We start from the raw sequence: 18,869 nt of genomic DNA on the forward strand, positions 1-18,869 counted from the left end.
CACACACACACGCAGAGTAACACGCACACGCAGAGTAACACATATACTCATACACACACATTCATGCTCGCGCGCGCACACACACACACACACACACGCAGAGTAACACGCACACGCAGAGTAACACATATACTCATACACACACATTCATGCTCGCGCGCGCGCACACACACACACACACACGCACACGCAGAGTAACACATATACTCATACACACACATTCATGCTCGCGCGCACACACACACACACACACACACACGCAGAGTAACACGCACACGCAGAGTAACACATATACTCATACACACACATTCATGCTCGCGCGCGCACACACACACACACACACACGCAGAGTAACACGCACACGCAGAGTAACACATATACTCATACACACATTCATGCTCGCGCGCACACACACACACACACACACATCCATCTTTAAAGAAAAGATGAGCGTGAGCGTGTTAGTGCATGCGAATGCTTGCGTTTGTACGTGTGAGCTTGTTTGTACGTGTAGGTTTAAATATCATTGCCAAAGGACACAATGGAACGCCGTAAACTGTGATTGATATAATACGAACATGTAAAAACATACTTTCTATACATACGGTAACTTTTTTGCAATGATATCTATCATAACGCAGTAGGGTTTTTGATTGTCAATGTAGAACGGTCAGTAGAATTTGATATTATTATCTGAATCCAGTTATACTTTTCGGTAAACTTATGTATTTTTCAAGTTTAAAAATGAAAAAAATATCCTACATCTACCTGTACCACTCATTCACTCTACAAGACACACATGTCTACTGTATATATATATTGTTACTGTTAATAACATTAAACTTCCACTTTTACTGACTGTGTGAATATTTAGCAGTTCTTTTATAAATATATATGATTCTATTATGTACATGTTCCAATGTGCAAGCATTTTAGAGATATACGGATCTTGAATCATTGGAGATAAATATATTGTACTTTTGTGTTATGAAAAGTCAAGGGCCAACACAACAAACTCGTTTTACTTCAATAACAGGATTTTACCCTCGGTTTGAAAACATTGGCACACTTCCTTGTATATAAGGACTCGACATTGCGCACCTAGGTGTGAAGTGTACACGATATAATCACTTTGATAATCAAACAATCAAAACAATACAAAGGGTCATTTGTCAGTCTTTAAGAACACAGTGGAAACCGCGTCAGGAGGAGAGCAGAAACTGATGCTCAAACTTGGCATTGGACAATAATCCGCGGTTAGAAAAGGCGAGAACTGGATTTCAGAATTACCTAAAAGTTATATCCAAATGTATCCTTCTTGTGGGATCAGGGGATCCACTAGTTACACGGATATAATACAGTTTACATATTTACAAAGCGTGTTTCACATAGTACAACCACTCATCAAGCCCGGTTCGAACCCCAGCTAAAGTCCTTTGATATTCGCTGCAAGCTATTTGCTTGACAAGCGAAAGTCATCATCAAATATTGGCTCGAATGTTTTCAGGCAACCATCGGCACCTTTTAAGTCTTCAAGAGGACACAAACATTAAACTTTTGAGTGTTGTTAGATCAATGCAGCGTATTGGGTACGAGAAGTTCTCACTCAGGTGTATTTGGTCAGATGGACCTTGGACCGCGTGCTCTAACTACGTAACTTCCGGATTTCACGTGCAAGGACTCTTTTCACCTCCTTTTCCAAAGAGTGCCGAAAGAACAACGCTTTATTCTCAAGATACCTCCCAGCCAACTCAAGATGTAGTAATTCACTGATGAAGAGAGCAATATGTTTTAAAGACGTTCTCTACTCGTCAGTGTCTTTGTTTACATTCATATTTTCAACCGACAGACAACATTCGTAAATTGCAAAGCCAAACATTGCCGTTTTACGCTAAATTTTACGCATTCATCTTGCATCGATATTACGCAAACACTCTCTCGGGAGGATGGGATTAGCTTAGGGGCACAATAATTGTTTCCCTCAAGGTCTGAGGAACTCAAACACAAATTCTCAGTTCGTTTTCCGCTTTTTTAAACTTTCACCTTGAGTGGCAACGCACTTGAGGACTTAATACCTATGTCGAAGGAAATTACGCACTGTCATGGCCCAACTGCTGTGATTGATAGTATATATTTTTATGTCTATATTTTAGATATGTTTATGAGGAAGCAAGCGATATGCAGTGTTGTAGACAGCGCTGACATTAAGCGAAGATGACAGTGTGGGATATATTGTCTTAAGCATATGATAGTTATTTCTACATGACTAAGCGACCGGTGAAATGGCAGTTGGTTCATATCTTAAACATAAGATGTGATCAAGCATTGCATAAGACGGTAAGTATTGGTCCACGGTCAAACTTCTGTTGGACATTTAACATTGAGTATGTTCCGTTGTTATTTCATTGCTTTTCGTGTGTTAGTGACAGACGCTACCTTTTTGAAAGGTATTTGTTATGCAAAATATAAGAAATGATAGGATGATTGTATGGTAATGTCCAAAACAGAATGATATTGCACTGCAAGTGATAACAAAATGATTCAAGCAGTTGCCAAATAATGAAATATGTTATGTAAACTGAATCATTGAGTTCACTGAACAGCCTTGATAAAATTCGAAGTTAATTGCATAATTTTGCATCTACAATAATATAATATTTCACGAAAACACCGTCTCTTATTTCATATGGCATAGCGATATAATGGAAATATTAGAACAGGTAATGAATGCTAAGGTAAAATGCGTTGATATTCCTGTGAAATCCCAATGCAGCAATGGATGCTTTGATAACCTCTTTTGAAAATTTCACATACAACTGTGCTACACAAACATGAGTGAAACGCTGGAAAATGTTCTGGAAATATCACCTGTCATGCTTGATGCTTGTGTGAATAACACCTTTAAAAAATTACACGCAAAGCACCCTTACTCTTCTGTGTCTGAATTAATGTTTAATCGAAATGTCTTTGTGACCTCAAGAAGGTTAATGTCATGTATGTTTGTGAATATTCATATTTTGATATTGTGTTACCACGTTATACCTAATAATAATATGTATCAAAGATTTCAATATTTTTATTTTTTTCATACTTTTGCCAAAGTGAAAGAATAATATAAACTTAAATTTAACTCACTGATGAGGATGGCAAAACGCATTAATTTGTGACAATTTATGACGCTCAGTATACTATTTTTATTTGTGTCGATATTAATATGCTCAATAGAAAATGCACTCTTTAAATGGACATACTGTCTCCCTTATACACGTATCATTAAGTGAAGGATTTTAAAACAAACGGTAACGTGTCGTTGTATAACACTGATGTGATCGGGATAATATTTCACAAGCATTTGAACAATCATGCAAATTCACCTAACATAAACGTAGAGCGCAGACAACTTTACATTTTGAAAATAACTACGATGGACAGGTTTTCGATGTTTTAGCAATATTCATCGTCAAAGTTATAAGCATGTGTAAATTGTGCTTTTATTTATCAGTTTTTATTTTCAGTTCGTCAGTTTAACCAATTTTGTTGCTTATGTCACGTATGACCATTGTATTCATAAATAGGAATCTAAATGATTAGTGTATATAACAAAACATTTTGCCGGCATGCTTATGGCTGTTGCCAAGGCAAATATCTCGTGATACTATTCCCATGTTGTGGTGTTTATGATAATGGTGAGTTATTTTAGAAATTGCTGCTGTCCGTATTGTAATACGATTACACTTATTCAGTATCTAATTTATAAAATAGGTGTTTTACTAATCGAAAAAAATACATCATCGGTATTTGAAAGATGAAATGAACTAGCTGACACAAACAGTTTCAGATACAGCAGATTTCCTCTGCAGTAGAATATGCATGTAAACATGGAACTTAAAGAAATATCGACTGAGATTAAGTATACACAGCAGCTGTTTATCAAATGCAATAGCCTTATATACACATTCCACATGCATTATTCATTATTTCTGTATGATGCTGGTCTCTATTGTTTATTTACTTGTATCTGTCTACATACAATACTACATCTGCAATAACGGTTACACGACACTAACGATTGCAATTGCCACATACCAGATACATAATTCACCAAGGTCTCGAATTCATATATGTTTATTTTTGTGTTACTTTCAGTTTTGTTGTACGCAGCATATGCAGGTGGGGTTCGTCCGTGGCGTTTGTAATTATTAACAGTTTGTGGATTTTCGAAAGATATTTTCTTTGAACATAATATTTCAGTTACCAAACTTACTTTGCTCATATTATATTCTATATTAGACATAACAATATTTTTGAGATCACATCTTGGTAGTAGTAATATTTCGTATATTTTATGTTGAGTTTATTCATTTAATACTGAACGTGCAAAAGTCATACACAGTGCAGTGAAAGTTTTGACACTTAGAAAAAGAAATGGCTAAATAACTATAATAGTCATTTTTCTTAATAAGGAGATTAACAACGTAACATTTATCAGTGAAAATTTAAACACCTATGTGTAGTTACTTCAGACATTATGTTTGTTGGACGCTGACAGTGAACATCCAAACCCATTTGAGTAAAGGAATAATTACAACAGTATAAGATCATATTACTTCACCAAAATATTGTTGTCTGAATACGTAATCACCTATACTATTCACTTCGGATATTGCACACTCTGAAAAAGGATAATGTTTTCAAATACTGTTCACAAAGCTTCAATCTACTGTTTCCCAACCAATCTAAACATTTGCAGGTAGCGATTGCCAAATAGACTATCGCTGTAAATATCTGTACAATCCGGAGCCAATTTGCAACGATTAACTGTAAGATTGACTCAAAATTTGCATGACAATCCACCAAAGCACTAGACGAAGAACAGGATCAAATAAGTGTTTACCTCTCAGTCGAATTATGTAGGTAAAATCTTCTAAAGCCAAAAAGACACCTTGCTAACTGTTAACCTTATCAAAAGCTTTGCAAGACTCCCGCAGATTCTTAAGGTTTTCCAGGAGACTTATCCAGAGCTGCGTGAACGTAAAAAACTGGAATTTTTTATGTGTTTACGTATGACACAGGGAGCACCGATTCTGTCCTCAAGGAATCGGTAGACCAGTGCGGTACCTCCAGTGCATACGGCCATACAATAGTTCTATTGTTAGAACAAAGATCAAAAGAGCACCGCGACAGTGGAGATCAAAGGAAAACCGCATGCAATGCTTGGCAAACAACAAAATTCGCGACTTGTTTACATTCTAGCAAAACTTATGTTTTTGAATTTAATCAGGTTAGCTATGGTGTGTTTTGCGTGTCCTCGATGGGGTTCGCTGTGCATAGTTTCACGATGAATATTATCGGAGGTCTGACCTGAAAAGCCTCGTCCTAGGCCGATGTCTCTGGTCAATTATGACAAATAAAATGTTGAAATAATATGAAAATGCCCACATAGTTGCAAGCAGGTAGGACACACGGCAAGCTGGACGTGCACAAGAAGTTGAAAATGTGAAAACATATTTGTTGGCAGTAAAATTAATACAGATTTTAAAGAAACTGGAAAAAAATCTTTCAAAACATTGAGTTTCTATGTAAAACATCGGAATTTAAATCGAATACAAATGTCCTTTTTTGTTTGTCTCTTTTGTTGTGACGTGCAACTGATTTTCAATACTCATGTCGTTCTATATTTTTCATATATCAACACATACCTTGTAGTTTAGAGGTCGTGTTGGAATAACAGGGTAGATGTCTATTACTATTACATTATTACTGAATTATTATTTACATATTTACAGATGTGACAGGTCGCGTCTATATGAAAAGAGAAGAAATAAGAAAAACGTCATCGTTAATGAATTTTTAATTGTATGCATAAAACTAATTCATATCAACTTGATAAAGTTACTAGTATATGTCTATTTGGGCATGCGTTGAAATATCTCAATGTACTAAACATTTGCAAAACATTTGTATACTGAATGATTTTCACTCAGGTAAAGATATAAAGAACGTTTTCATGGGTTCTCATACTGTTAAAATAAAAAAGAGCGTATTGCATCGTTCACTGGACTTGGTACATACTTGAAATGGTATAGAAAAAAACCCATTAAAACTTAAATATAAAAATAACCTATACGGTTGATAGATGGTACAAAAATGATTTGTGCTATGGACAACTTGTCTAGTGGTACTGTCTGTGACTTGTTGAAGAGATGCTATATTGATGCTTAGCAACGAGGTAATACTTTCCTAACAAATTTCTTCCTTAAGTGTTGAACATAACACTTTAAGCGACAAACACAGACGCCCTGGCTCTATGTTTTGAGACACCCGTTTTGTTTGTGTTTGAGGGCTTTCGATTTTTGCCCTTTCTCAGTAAAATTGGTGCCTTTAGTCTCTTTGAAATAAGTTTTTGTCGCAAAATTGGAACGACTACTATTTCGCATTGCTTTCTCATCGTATTTTCTTTTATAACTGGAAGTATCTCACTCTTATGTGACTAAAACACGGCCCTTGTGTCAAACTGTATAAGGAGTTTAATGATGGACATTAAATAACCCTTTTTCAGTTTGATATGCTCAATTTCATAGAACCATTTATTATCATGCTGTTTCTATTTAACTATTACTCGCTCAATCCGGCAGAACACATATGGAATTTACTGCAATAAAACATATCGTGAGTCAGGTCTGTGGAAACTATATTACTCATACATATTGTTCAGATTTACAGAATTTCAAAGAAAAGTGAAATTCTTCATCAAATCGGACACACATATTTTTTGTCAAATCATTGCATTCTCCACTTACTTGTAAAATGTTTTGTGACAGATTATTAAAGCGATTGTGTGTTCCTGTCGGTAACGGGAAAAACATTTTCATCTTAACATAAAAACTGTTTTCCTAAATAAATAAACGTGATAACGACTTTTCCATACTTGCAAGCAGTTGCAATAACTTTTAACTGCAAATTGATAATTTATTCTGTGACGCGACCCCAGACTCAACGTTGTATTAATATAAACACAAATGGTAATTGCTTAACTCTGTATAAACAGCACAAAATTCTGAAGCCCATTAATGTTTGGTAATTTGTCACTCCAAATCCATTTTTGCATTGCAATCCCACTTTTTAACAGTGCGCGCATGAGCACATTGGTCTTCCGTCACGTGAGACTACAAAGGACAGGTGATGCTACATTATGTTTTAAATCGTGATAATAATGCTTAACTCAGCTTTTTGGAATTGCATAGACATTTTGTCGTATCTTGATACACTAGGTCCCATTTCTGTTCCCCCAAGTTATGTGCTAGCTCAATACAAGGCCTTTTTAAGGCGTTTTTATATGATATCTATATGGTTCCTTTCTGGCTTTTTTCTTACCTGCTTTTGTTTCCCATTGTCATGAGTGACACAAGCAAATGGTAATTCTGCCGACTGTTGACAATGAAAAGCAAGTTAAGTACCTGAAACAAACTTGCAAAAAACGACCCATTGAGATATTTTCATGTTCTCTTTTACTCTTTAACATCAATTTAAAGATGTTACGAACCAACAACTTTGTGTTTTTTTGCAAACATTGATGCAAAATCCATGTGGGAATTTGAACTGACAGTGGTAAATGCAAGATGTGGAGATTTGATAATCGGGATAAGGACTCACTTGGCGAGGGAGATGGTCTCTCTTGGGGATGTATAAGGATTTCATGGAAGCACGCTTCTTGCATAAACCCACATGTGTTAAAACATTAAGGAGACTGTTTAATCATCATAAATTACACTTGAGTATGTTGATGAATATGGGTAGCCTGTTCTTATGTTAGACTCGTGTATTAATGCGCGTTATGTGCTTAAATTGTGCCTCACAAGTCCTGTTTTCATTGACCTGAACCAATGGTAATTATTGCGATATTTGTAAAATGCTTTGATAGCTTTGGTTTATATGCGTGACATTTGTCCGTTTATATAACTCTTGCTTCCACAAAGATTTTAAACTTCTGCAGCCAATTTGGATCGTAATAAAGACATGATTACATAAACAGATAGCGTGCATTTTAAAGTAAGTGAAGATTAGTACAGTGTTAAGGGCATGGGAAGGTTCCAAAGTAACGCCATGAACTTTTATTTTTGGATAATGTCCTCACATCTAGTGATGTGTTACTAATTGTATACATGGGATATCCAAGAATGTGGCGATTTGTGTCTGTGAACGTATTTAAAACATGTACTTCAAATGAAGCTGTTATAAATACTTCTTAACAGTTCTCTGACAAATCAATACATATATCTCGACATATTCTACGAAATACTAGTATATATATTGTTTCGTACAAAGAAGAAAAAGGGTTGCTCTGGCACACGACAAACCGATGTATGCACATTAGCAATTTGTATAATGTCGTACAAGTTCACAGTGTTATGTGTTTTAGTGTTGCATTTCTGATTGATGACTTACCTGTGATTACCGACAATGTTTTCTTGATATTCAAAAGAAACGTTATACACCTGCATAACTCGCTTTCTTTGAGGAGATGAGCGCATACTTCAAACGAAACAGACAAATAAGGGAGACAACTCCAAAATACTTCAAGAAGGGGTGGGACAATTGGCTTGCAGTGACACTTTTTCACCAGAAGGTTCGACGAGTCGTATCGTTAACCCACCAAACCCCTTGTTCATATCAACCCGAGGAGTGGTATTGCCTGTGTTTACAATGTTGTGTTTTTTGTGGCGTCCTATATTTCTCAAGGGTATAGGAACTGCTAATATCCCATGATCCTTTATCAAACTGCCGGCGAAGCGTTTTCAAATTTACGGAGGGTTTATGTTGAGACTTGTACATGTTTGTTGCCTCATAGTTCCCACGTTAGGTGAGCCACGACCAAAGACACAAAGTATTTGTGTATTTAAAGAGTGATAGGGACCCGTTCTCTGCATGCCGGACCGGTATGTTATAGCAGCATGGGAAACCAAGGGAGGGTACTGGCGTATTGGTGTGTAAAATAACTTGCATACCGCTAGACTTTAAAAACTAAGTATTGATAATTGATTGAGAAAAGAAGTTGGGGTTTGATAGATACGTACGTTTCTATCAGCAACAGTTGTCTTTAACTATTACTAGGACCAATCTATATTTCATAATTTTTACGCATGATGTTTAGTATAATTTATACCTTAATTTTATATATCCGTAGTTTGCAAGTTATTCTTGTTCATTTTGATATTAAATTGTTGCACCAGGGATAAATGAATGTTACTTTTTAGACTATAGAGAAAACAAATGTATGTGTTATATTTACTAAACGTACAATGCGTGAAAGTATAGAATATTATACAACATAACCCTTATGATTTTCCGGAACATACATATATTTTAGGGACACGAATATATGAAAAATGTAACGTAAAGCATTTTCAAAAGTTCAACTTGTATACGACATCCGTATTATTTGTCGTGAGAATAAAGATCATATTAAGCAATAACGGACAACGTGCCTACACCATGTGTACATATCATATACAGAGTACCCAGTTATGTGAAAAGAGTGTCACAAAGATGTTTGTATTGAACACATGTACACAGAAATAGCCAAACACACACTCCGTGACAACTGGACACGCGTTGCTCCACCACCAAGAAACCACAACCAAAGCCTTATGAAATTAGAAGAAAACATGTAAAACAATGGAGAAAAGCATCGGAAAACAAAACATAGAATACCTCAAACGGTCTTTCTGTAGAGGAAAGGCTTTGGTTCACACAGGGGCATTCTCCAAAAGGAACCTGCAAACTTCTAACGGTCGCATTTACAATGTGATCTCTTTGTCACCTTTCTGTTGACTCGGTCCTAAAACAATCGATCGCAGTCTAAAAAGATGATCTCCCTGCTTCGTAGCTTCAGGAGGTCGGGTGACAGAAGTACTTGGTGGCAGTGCTCCACCTCATGTAGGGAAAGGCCGCCAAGATCTATAACGTCCTCTTTGAGTTTAGCTTTTCCTTGAATATGCTAAAACTAACACCCTTGCATAACGCGTTAATCCTTGGTATGGATCTATGGGTCATGGGGAAGGCTTATTCGAGAAGATCTCAAGGATTGGGACACATTCTTCTCACTTCTGGGATAATGCCCTGTTTTTATTCTTTCACATTGTCTTGCAAAAATTTGCAACATTTAAAAATTATTATAAATACGTTTGGAGGGATTACCTTGATGTTAGACCTATCACCTTAACATACTTGGTTGCATGGTTTGGGTTTGGGTAACAAACATAATTTGTACCTGTGTTAGCTTTTTGGATGTGATTCATGTTTGTTGATGAATGCTGATTTCCGTTATGAATCATATTCGTCAAAGTGAGTGAGTTTGGCTTTACGCCGCTTTTAGCAATGTTCCAGCAATAACATGGCGGGGGACACTATTCGTCAGAACATGCATCATATCTACAACATTTATTTTAGCAGTAGCTATAGTGTCTGGTGAATACAACCAGCCAACTCCACTTTGGCCTTAGAAGCTGTTACTGATTCGAAAGGCAACGTATTTCATCTTCAAGTTTGTTGAAAGATCCGATCGATTTGTACATAACCTGAAGGCAATTACTTAAAATAAAGGCATATTTCATTGGATTCTTCACCTTCTGCCTATTCACCATGATTGCAATGTTGATAAAGAAATCAACATATCGAACGATCTATGACGTCATCAAAGTGCCTCGTTATCGATTTGTCACTCACGCGAGACGTGATTTCGAGAAGCTTTCTGGTATTTCCTGATGGCATAGCGTTAAATTCCCATCAAACTACAAAGAAATTACTTCGCTGGACTTTCTTCTGAAGCTAACGTTTACAGTCTCACGTTACCGTATATAGTTTCTGAGAGTAACAAGGGGTTCCCATGACGTTTTGATAGCACAGCGTTGGAGACAAACTTATGTATGACCGCCATATACAAGCACACCAATATTACTTATTTTTATGAGTGTTTAACCTATTGCTCAGAGATTGACTTCAAATGGTAAGGATTTGAGGACACGTGTAGCTAGAGGTTTTCGTGTTTTCTATAATTCAGACCTCGAATTCTGCAAGTCACATTTGATTTTACATTGCTAATGATAAGGATATAGGGACACAGGTAGGTACTGGATTTATTGGGAAGGGTTTTTTGTGTCTTTTTTGTTTACGTCAGAATTCGAATTCACCGAAGTCAACATTTGAATTTACAATGCAAATAATGAATAATGATAATATCAATGCATAGTTATATGACTTTTAGTCCATATCGTAAAACTCACTCAAAGCTACAGCTACAGTTTGCAGCTGACATTGCTAAGCAAGTACTGTTACAGAAAAGCGGTTGATGATGTGGCTTTACACTGTACTGCAACTGTTGATAATCTAATATGTGACAAACTATATTTACATTCCCTCTCTTCTATTTGGATCACTATGGTCAGCTTCAGTTAAAACCTGACAAAGATGCTGGGAGGACATATGAGGATTGAAATTCTGTTCAACAATTAGGCATACACAGTCATTGTACACACGAAATGGATTATACTGCAGATGACAATTGCCAACAACACAATTTCTTATCCTTATCATTCATCTAATTACAGACATCGTTGATTAACGTTGAGCCGCATTTGATATTCACAACCAGTCTCATATAATCGGAGTACTTTGATCATACAACACCATGGTCATTATGGTCGATCATTACAAGACTCCCAACCATTCCAGACTTTCATCTGTAAAACCATTTTTCTTTCGTTAACGTGAACCACTTGCTGGCTATTTGTATCGTCTGCTATGGGGCGGCACGACCCCAGCAGCGTTATCGTCTGCCTGCTGTGCCGTCTGTGTGGCAGACGACCTCCCACGTGACCTTTTGCACGCGCGGGTCCGGGCAGGCGAGACCTCTGGCGTTTGATAAACTGGTTCTCCAAACATATGTGCAAAGATTCATAGTGTTCTTTAGACGGAAACCTAGTTCTTACTCTCGCTATGTTCCAGCTTTCAGAGAAGCTTGGTTCAGTTCTCGAAGGAAACAATCAAAAAGTAGAAATTTAGATAAAATGAATTGTGGACTTTAAACTCGCTACACTTACCTTTACAGAGCATCACATTTAAATGTTGGACATACGGAGATACTCTACATACATACACGCCAGTCATCACCGATTTAAAGCGATTTTGATTGTAAAAAATGTTTAAAAAATAGGAGGCAATTGTAATGCTCAATAGCCGTGCATTACAAAAATATTATGATTGAGTCAGTGAGTTCAGTTTTATGATGCTTTCAGCAACATTCCAGCAGTATCGGATGCAACAGAAATGGGTGTCACACGTTGTACCCATGAAAGGAATCGAACCCGGTCTCGGTGTGACGGGCGAACGCTTTAACCGCAAGGTTACCCCACGGCCAATTTCAAACCATATTTCATGAACTAGCTTACTACAGGTACAAGATAAAATATGCTGCATACATAAGTACATTTACATGCTTCTAATGCTTTTCTGACTATACCAGAACACTCACCAATTTTACACCGCTCATTACCTTATCATTTAACTCGTCATAAATTCACTATCACGAATAACATCAATCACGTGACCATTGCCCTTTGATCAGTAGCGGGTCTTGCCTTACAGGTGGCGGTGTTATCACCTTGACGACAGCGACGCCTGCGATATATCACGTGATGGATGATGTCAGTCGCGTGGCATCATTAGTGTTGTAATGCCATCATGCTAATGAGGTGAGCTGTGAAAGGTGGACATGCTCAAGATCTGTACTCGCTGTTCTTCCTTTAAAACTTTTCAAGCCGGAGTCAGGTTCAGCTTGTGTGATGTTCAGATTACAGGAATATATGATGAAGCGAGGAATGAATGAATGATGAATTTTACGTCTTATCATCACTCTTTTTGTCACATTTGATGAGAGTGATAAAAGACCACGGGGACAAAAATATGTTAAAACTTACCAGATAAACCTTTCCTATCCATCTCCCAGTAGCGTTCGACAAGATCTAAGTATGTAAACTTTCCTTGTTTACCTGTCTATTCTGATTTGTTTGGAATAACAGAGGGGTAATTACAATTATTAATAAAACACAAATTTTTGGCATTCAGTTGTTAGGGATTAATGTCATTCTGAAGCAGTAATTGTGTTTGGAACTGTGTGTTTCACAGCTTGAACCCTTTGTAGAACCAGAACCACAGGATGGTACAGTACACCACAGCCATATGTTTGTATATATATTTCACTGAAAGTTAGAAATGTTTTGAGCATAAATTGTACAATATGATGAAATATATTTGCGGACCTATTTATGAACAATATTTTGAGCTATCTTTGTTACTTTTTACGTAAGGTATTTCTTATTCAGCATTTGAATTTGAGTGGATGAGTTTAGTTTTACGCCGTTTTTTAGCAATATTCCAGTAATATCACGGCGGGGGACACCAGAAAATGGGCTTCATACGTTGTACCCATGTGGGGAATCGGCGTGACGAGCGAACGCTTTAACCAAAAGGCTACCCCATCGTCCCTTTGAATTTCAGAAATGCAATAACTGCCTCTGTGTTTTGGGTGAGGTTGGATGTACCATAGACATAGAGTTATTACAGTAATACTGATATCATCCCATCTTCCCTGATAAGACCTATTGTCACTTTTTTATGTGAAGAGCAATTATTTGACCCCATGAACCTTACTCAGTATCGTTGGTCGTTATATTCATTTCAGTATACCTTCAGTTGATATTGCAGGGCAAAGAACCACGTGTCATTGTAGGGAGCTGTGTCACTCTCGAGATCAGATGACTCACGGTTCTTTAACAAACACCGTTTCAGGTTCGTGTTGGGCGGCATACCTTGTTTCGAGCACCTGGTGTCATCACCCTTTGGTATTCTATGATTCATACACTGTAGATTTATTATGATTATGGAAATAGTCCCCTTAACTGATCAATATGGGGTCTATGCCCTTATGTACGTTGTAATATAACAGTGTTGTGCAACTTCGAACCTCACTCACTCACTCAGCCACCCACACACTCACTCACTGACCCAACCACTCAGCCACCCACTCACTCACACACTCACTCATCCACCCACTCGCTCACTCACTCACTCACTCACTCACTCACTCACTCACTCACTCACCCACCCACTCGCTCACTCACTCACTCACTCACTCACACACTCACTCACCCACCCACTCGATCACTCACTCACTCACTCAGAAAGAAGCGTATTTGCCGACACGTCCTTGGACACTCGATCAGGAGCTATGAACATGCAATTACCATTTACAAATGTCAACAAGTGCATGGGTGTCAGTGATGTACGTGTTGCAATCAACATTCTGTGTAGATAACAACGTCATTAACCCTCACCTGATTTATCATGCAATGACAAGACTGGGGTGTTTAACGGTGCTTAGGTAATTAAATCTCTACAGATTGTTACTCTAAGATAAGACGAAACTCGGCGGCACTGTTGTTGTGTAACAACTGGAGTATAACAACGACGCGACATTGTGTATTTCATCTAGAATATATACTGACAGTGATGGTTAATTCTACTTTGATTAAGAAGGAATCTGGCGTTTCAGGATTTGTTCACAATAATGATTTAAATCTTGTCTCCTGAAATTCATTTTGACTTCTTGACTTGTACAGCATGTTCCGTATCTGCTCATATGCTACACGTTCTCAGTTCACTTACATTTACATTTAGTTTCTGACGCTGCCGGTAGTCGAGAGGTTAAACCTTCACTCGTAACGCCGATGTGTTTTGACACCCTGATCACTTGATACTGACATACTTCAAGGATGGCTGTAGGGTTATTAAACATCGTATCAGAAAAGAGTGGATCGATGCTGATTAATCACTATATTGTCTGGTTCAGACTCGGTTATTTTCAGACCGCCGCCAAGTTGCTGAGTGTGGCGTAAAACAACAAAGAAAGGAAAGACTATAAAACCGACATTATTAGAGAAATCTGTGGGTGTACATTACGGGATATCTGATTATCTAAGGAGCAGCCAATTGGTTAAAGCATTCACACCACGCTTCCGATTCACGGGTTCGATTCTCAAGGTGGGTACAAGTGTGAAGCATTCCTGGCGTTCTTCGTCGTGGTATTACCGGAATGTTACTGAAAGCGGCGTAAAAGCATACTCATTCACTCATTATACTCAACAGTATCTGTTATTATGCATATACCGTATTTGTTTTGTGTCTTTTATGTCTTTAATGGTATGCTAGATTTACTCGTATCAACATTGTCGGATATATAGACAGGCACTCAGTCTTCATACCTGGCACCACATCACTTACGCTAATAATGCTAGGTCGGAATGCGGAATGCCGTTTCTTTGCTTAACGACTATATATCGTCTCACCTTTACAGTCAAAGTTTTCAGTACATAAATCGAGACCACCTTGCAGGGGTGGTGTGTACACAGTGATGATATATCTACCATCTATATACAGGCCTCGTTGATAGAAACCTCATTAGTACTGCCCTACTGCATCACGTGTTGACAGATATTGACATGACATGTGATTGTAGTCATTTCACCTGCAGTAATGGAGGTTGTTCTAACAGCAGCCATTGTATACTTAACCTTCAGAAATGCGTTTTAACTGTATTGCATGACAGACTTGAAAGTTGTCTTTCCGAGTGCATTTTTTAGTTCAGGTTAACCGGAAGTTTACGTATAGAGCACTGGTGACGCTATTTACCGTCTGATCACGTGACGCTATTCACTGTCTGATCAGAATGACGTCGCCGAGTTCACGAAGAATTTCACACTAAAAAACCGAGCACGAGAGTTGAAACTGCTGATTTTACATGTATGAAGAATCTAATCGAGGGTCCAATATAGAAAATCGAATCGAAACGAGGTCTGGGTGAATCATGCCAGCCCTAATCACAAGAAGGTATGAGCAGGTTTTAAACATGCCGCTCAACGAAATCTAATAAGTCCACTATATTAGTGAGAGGGCGACTTTAGTTTTACACCGCTTTTAGCAATATTCCAGCAGTATCACGGCTGGGAACACCACTTATGAGCTTCACACATTGTACCCATGTGGGGAACCGAACCCGGGACTGCAGGGTGACGAGAGAACCCTTTCACCATTAGGTTAACCACTATCTCCGCCACCCACCATCCCACCACCCAACCAACCACAAGAACAGGACAAGTTGGGCAGGTTATCAAAAGAAACATGAACATAGCAATGTAGATCGATGAAAGATAAGTATTTCATATACACACGCGCACAAAGTGAGTGAATGAGTGAGTGAGTTTACTTTTGAACAACGTTTCGAATATTTTACGACGTTGTGAGATACCCGAAGGATATAGACTTTCATCTCTTTCGTGACGCCCACGAGCACGGGTTAATACAAAAACGCTTGAAAAAGAAACAAATGAATTGCGGATTCGAAGCCATTATCATAGGTTTGTGACACACAAAATGGACAAACGCTACACAAAGAACTGCGGGCCGCAAGCGAGTGGACCACCCGTGCCTCTGTTAATTCACGAGTTGGTCCCCAAGCTAATATCAATTACCTCAACGTGCTCGTTCACACAAATCCTAATTGTATATGCCCTGTTTCGCTTAAAACTTTAAGGTTACCAAGGAAACAAAGTAACTGCGTAAATAATGCTTGTCAAAAGAAATAAAATTTAAGGAACTTCCACATTTTGTCGCTCTTTTATTACTTTATGTCAAATTTAAGGTCTATTCGGTTTGGCGACATACCTTTCACATCGGCAAAACATATCATGCAACAAAAGTCTCCCCGCTTTGTTGCCTGGGTTTTGAGGTCGGATCTTTATATGCGGAAACAGGGATTACACAGCAAAATAGTGTGAACGGTTTTACTGGCATGTACAGTATAGCTTGCGCAGCTATTATATAAGCATAACATACATGCTTACGCGTGCCTGATGTATACTGTACCTTTGGAAAATATGTTTACTATCGAAATCCAGGTCTGCTTCTGGCCACACGCATATATTTAGCAAAACCCGTGCCGCAATTTCGATTAAGTCATTTCCGTTTGCGTATTTTATTCTGTGAAACATTTCTGATTTGTTTAGATGTTTTCTTACCTTTGTTTTCTAAACATTGTCAGGCATTATTATCAGTGTGTCATTTGCTCACTATATTTTGTGTCAAAATACACTGGAAACATTGAGCTTTGATAGTGGAGAATGTGGTATAAAAGACGTCATGGAAAACAATCCATGTTAATTTACTGTGAGGACCAATACACACAAGATAATCTAAACGTTAATTGATACTGTTGAGAAAATCTAAAAAGAATATTTTGATAATGTGTAACTAAATTTAGATGTTGCTGAGAATTAACACCTCTTTAAGAATCATGATTATGAATCGTCAAACTATGTATTGTGACTAATGTATTGTGTGTTTTGAAGGGGATCATTTGGAAAACTAAAATAAGTGTTTAAAATGGATTTTCCTTCAATACGTTGTGCATTGTTTCGATGTATGCCTTTTAAACCCCTGCTGGCAATTGCCATGTGATGTAATGTTAACTGTGTAGCCTAGACCAGTGGGTGATAGCTCGAACAACATCCATATGGACAGACTGCCGTAAAACTCACTGAGTCAGCATTTTCTCCCCCTGATCCTTATTGTTTCCTTGATGATTTTACTCTTCGAAACAGATGTTCCAGCTGTCTTTCAGATAAATGAGTGAGTGAGTTTGTTTTTGGACACTTTCAGCAATTTAGCAATATTTCATTGCGGGGGAATTGGCTTAACACATTCTGCCCATGTATCGAATCGAACCCGGGTTTCCGGCATCACCAGCGAACGCCTTATCCACTAGGCCACCCTCGCCCTTTTTAAGATGAAATGGGCGTGAGGCTTCCTGAGGTGGGGTTGGCTGAGGTTAAATGGGGTTTGAGGTTAAGGATCATAGCAGTTTGTATAGAGACGTTTAAACGCAGTGGAATGTGTCTGTGTAAGCCTGCATAAATCGTTGTGTGTGTTTCACTTTGCTTTTAATCAAGACCCTGAACACCAGGGGAAGAATAGGTTTTGAGCAGCCCGTGCCTGCCACAAAATTGAGTGAGTGAGTTTGGTTTTACGCCGCTTTTAGCAATATTCCAGCGATATCACGGCGGGGGACACCAGAAAATGGGCCTCACATATTGTACCCATGTGGGGAATCGAACCCAGGTCTTCGGCGTGACGAGCGAACGCTTTAACCACTAGGCTACCCCACCGCCGCCCCCCTTGCCACAAAAGGCGACTATGCTTGTCGTAAGAGGCGACTAACGGGATCAGTCCGGCTTGCTGACTTAGTTGACAAATATCATCGGTTGTCAATTGAGCAGATTGATGCGCGTGCTGGTCCACACTCAATTATTTACAAACTGTCGCCATATAGTTGGAATATTGTTGAGTGCGGTGTAAAACTAAACTCACTTATAACATCAACTGCCTGACTCGAATCTGACTCGATTTACAGGCCTCTGTCATATGGGTGCAATACCACTGAGCTATACAACAACACGTAATTGCGAGGGAAATGCACTGGCTACATGTCAACGTGAGCTCTGTATGTCTGTTAAAATCAAATATCCCAATACATCACGATAAAAGAGAGACAGGCACACTCCTACTCCCAGTGTGCATGAATCAACATATTTCCCATTGCAAAGCCTCCTTTTATCTCTAACTTCTAAACAGGTTAACAAAACTGTGCAATTGCAAAAATATCCTCTTTGAAGTGAAAATGATACATAGGAACCCATCACTGACTGTCTTACAATAGACCGATACAATCACGCCCGGAATAAAAACTGTAAAAACACAAC

This window comes from Haliotis asinina, chromosome 6 (genome assembly GCF_037392515.1).
Source record: "Haliotis asinina isolate JCU_RB_2024 chromosome 6, JCU_Hal_asi_v2, whole genome shotgun sequence".
In the NCBI taxonomy this organism is placed as follows: domain Eukaryota; kingdom Metazoa; phylum Mollusca; class Gastropoda; order Lepetellida; family Haliotidae; genus Haliotis; species Haliotis asinina.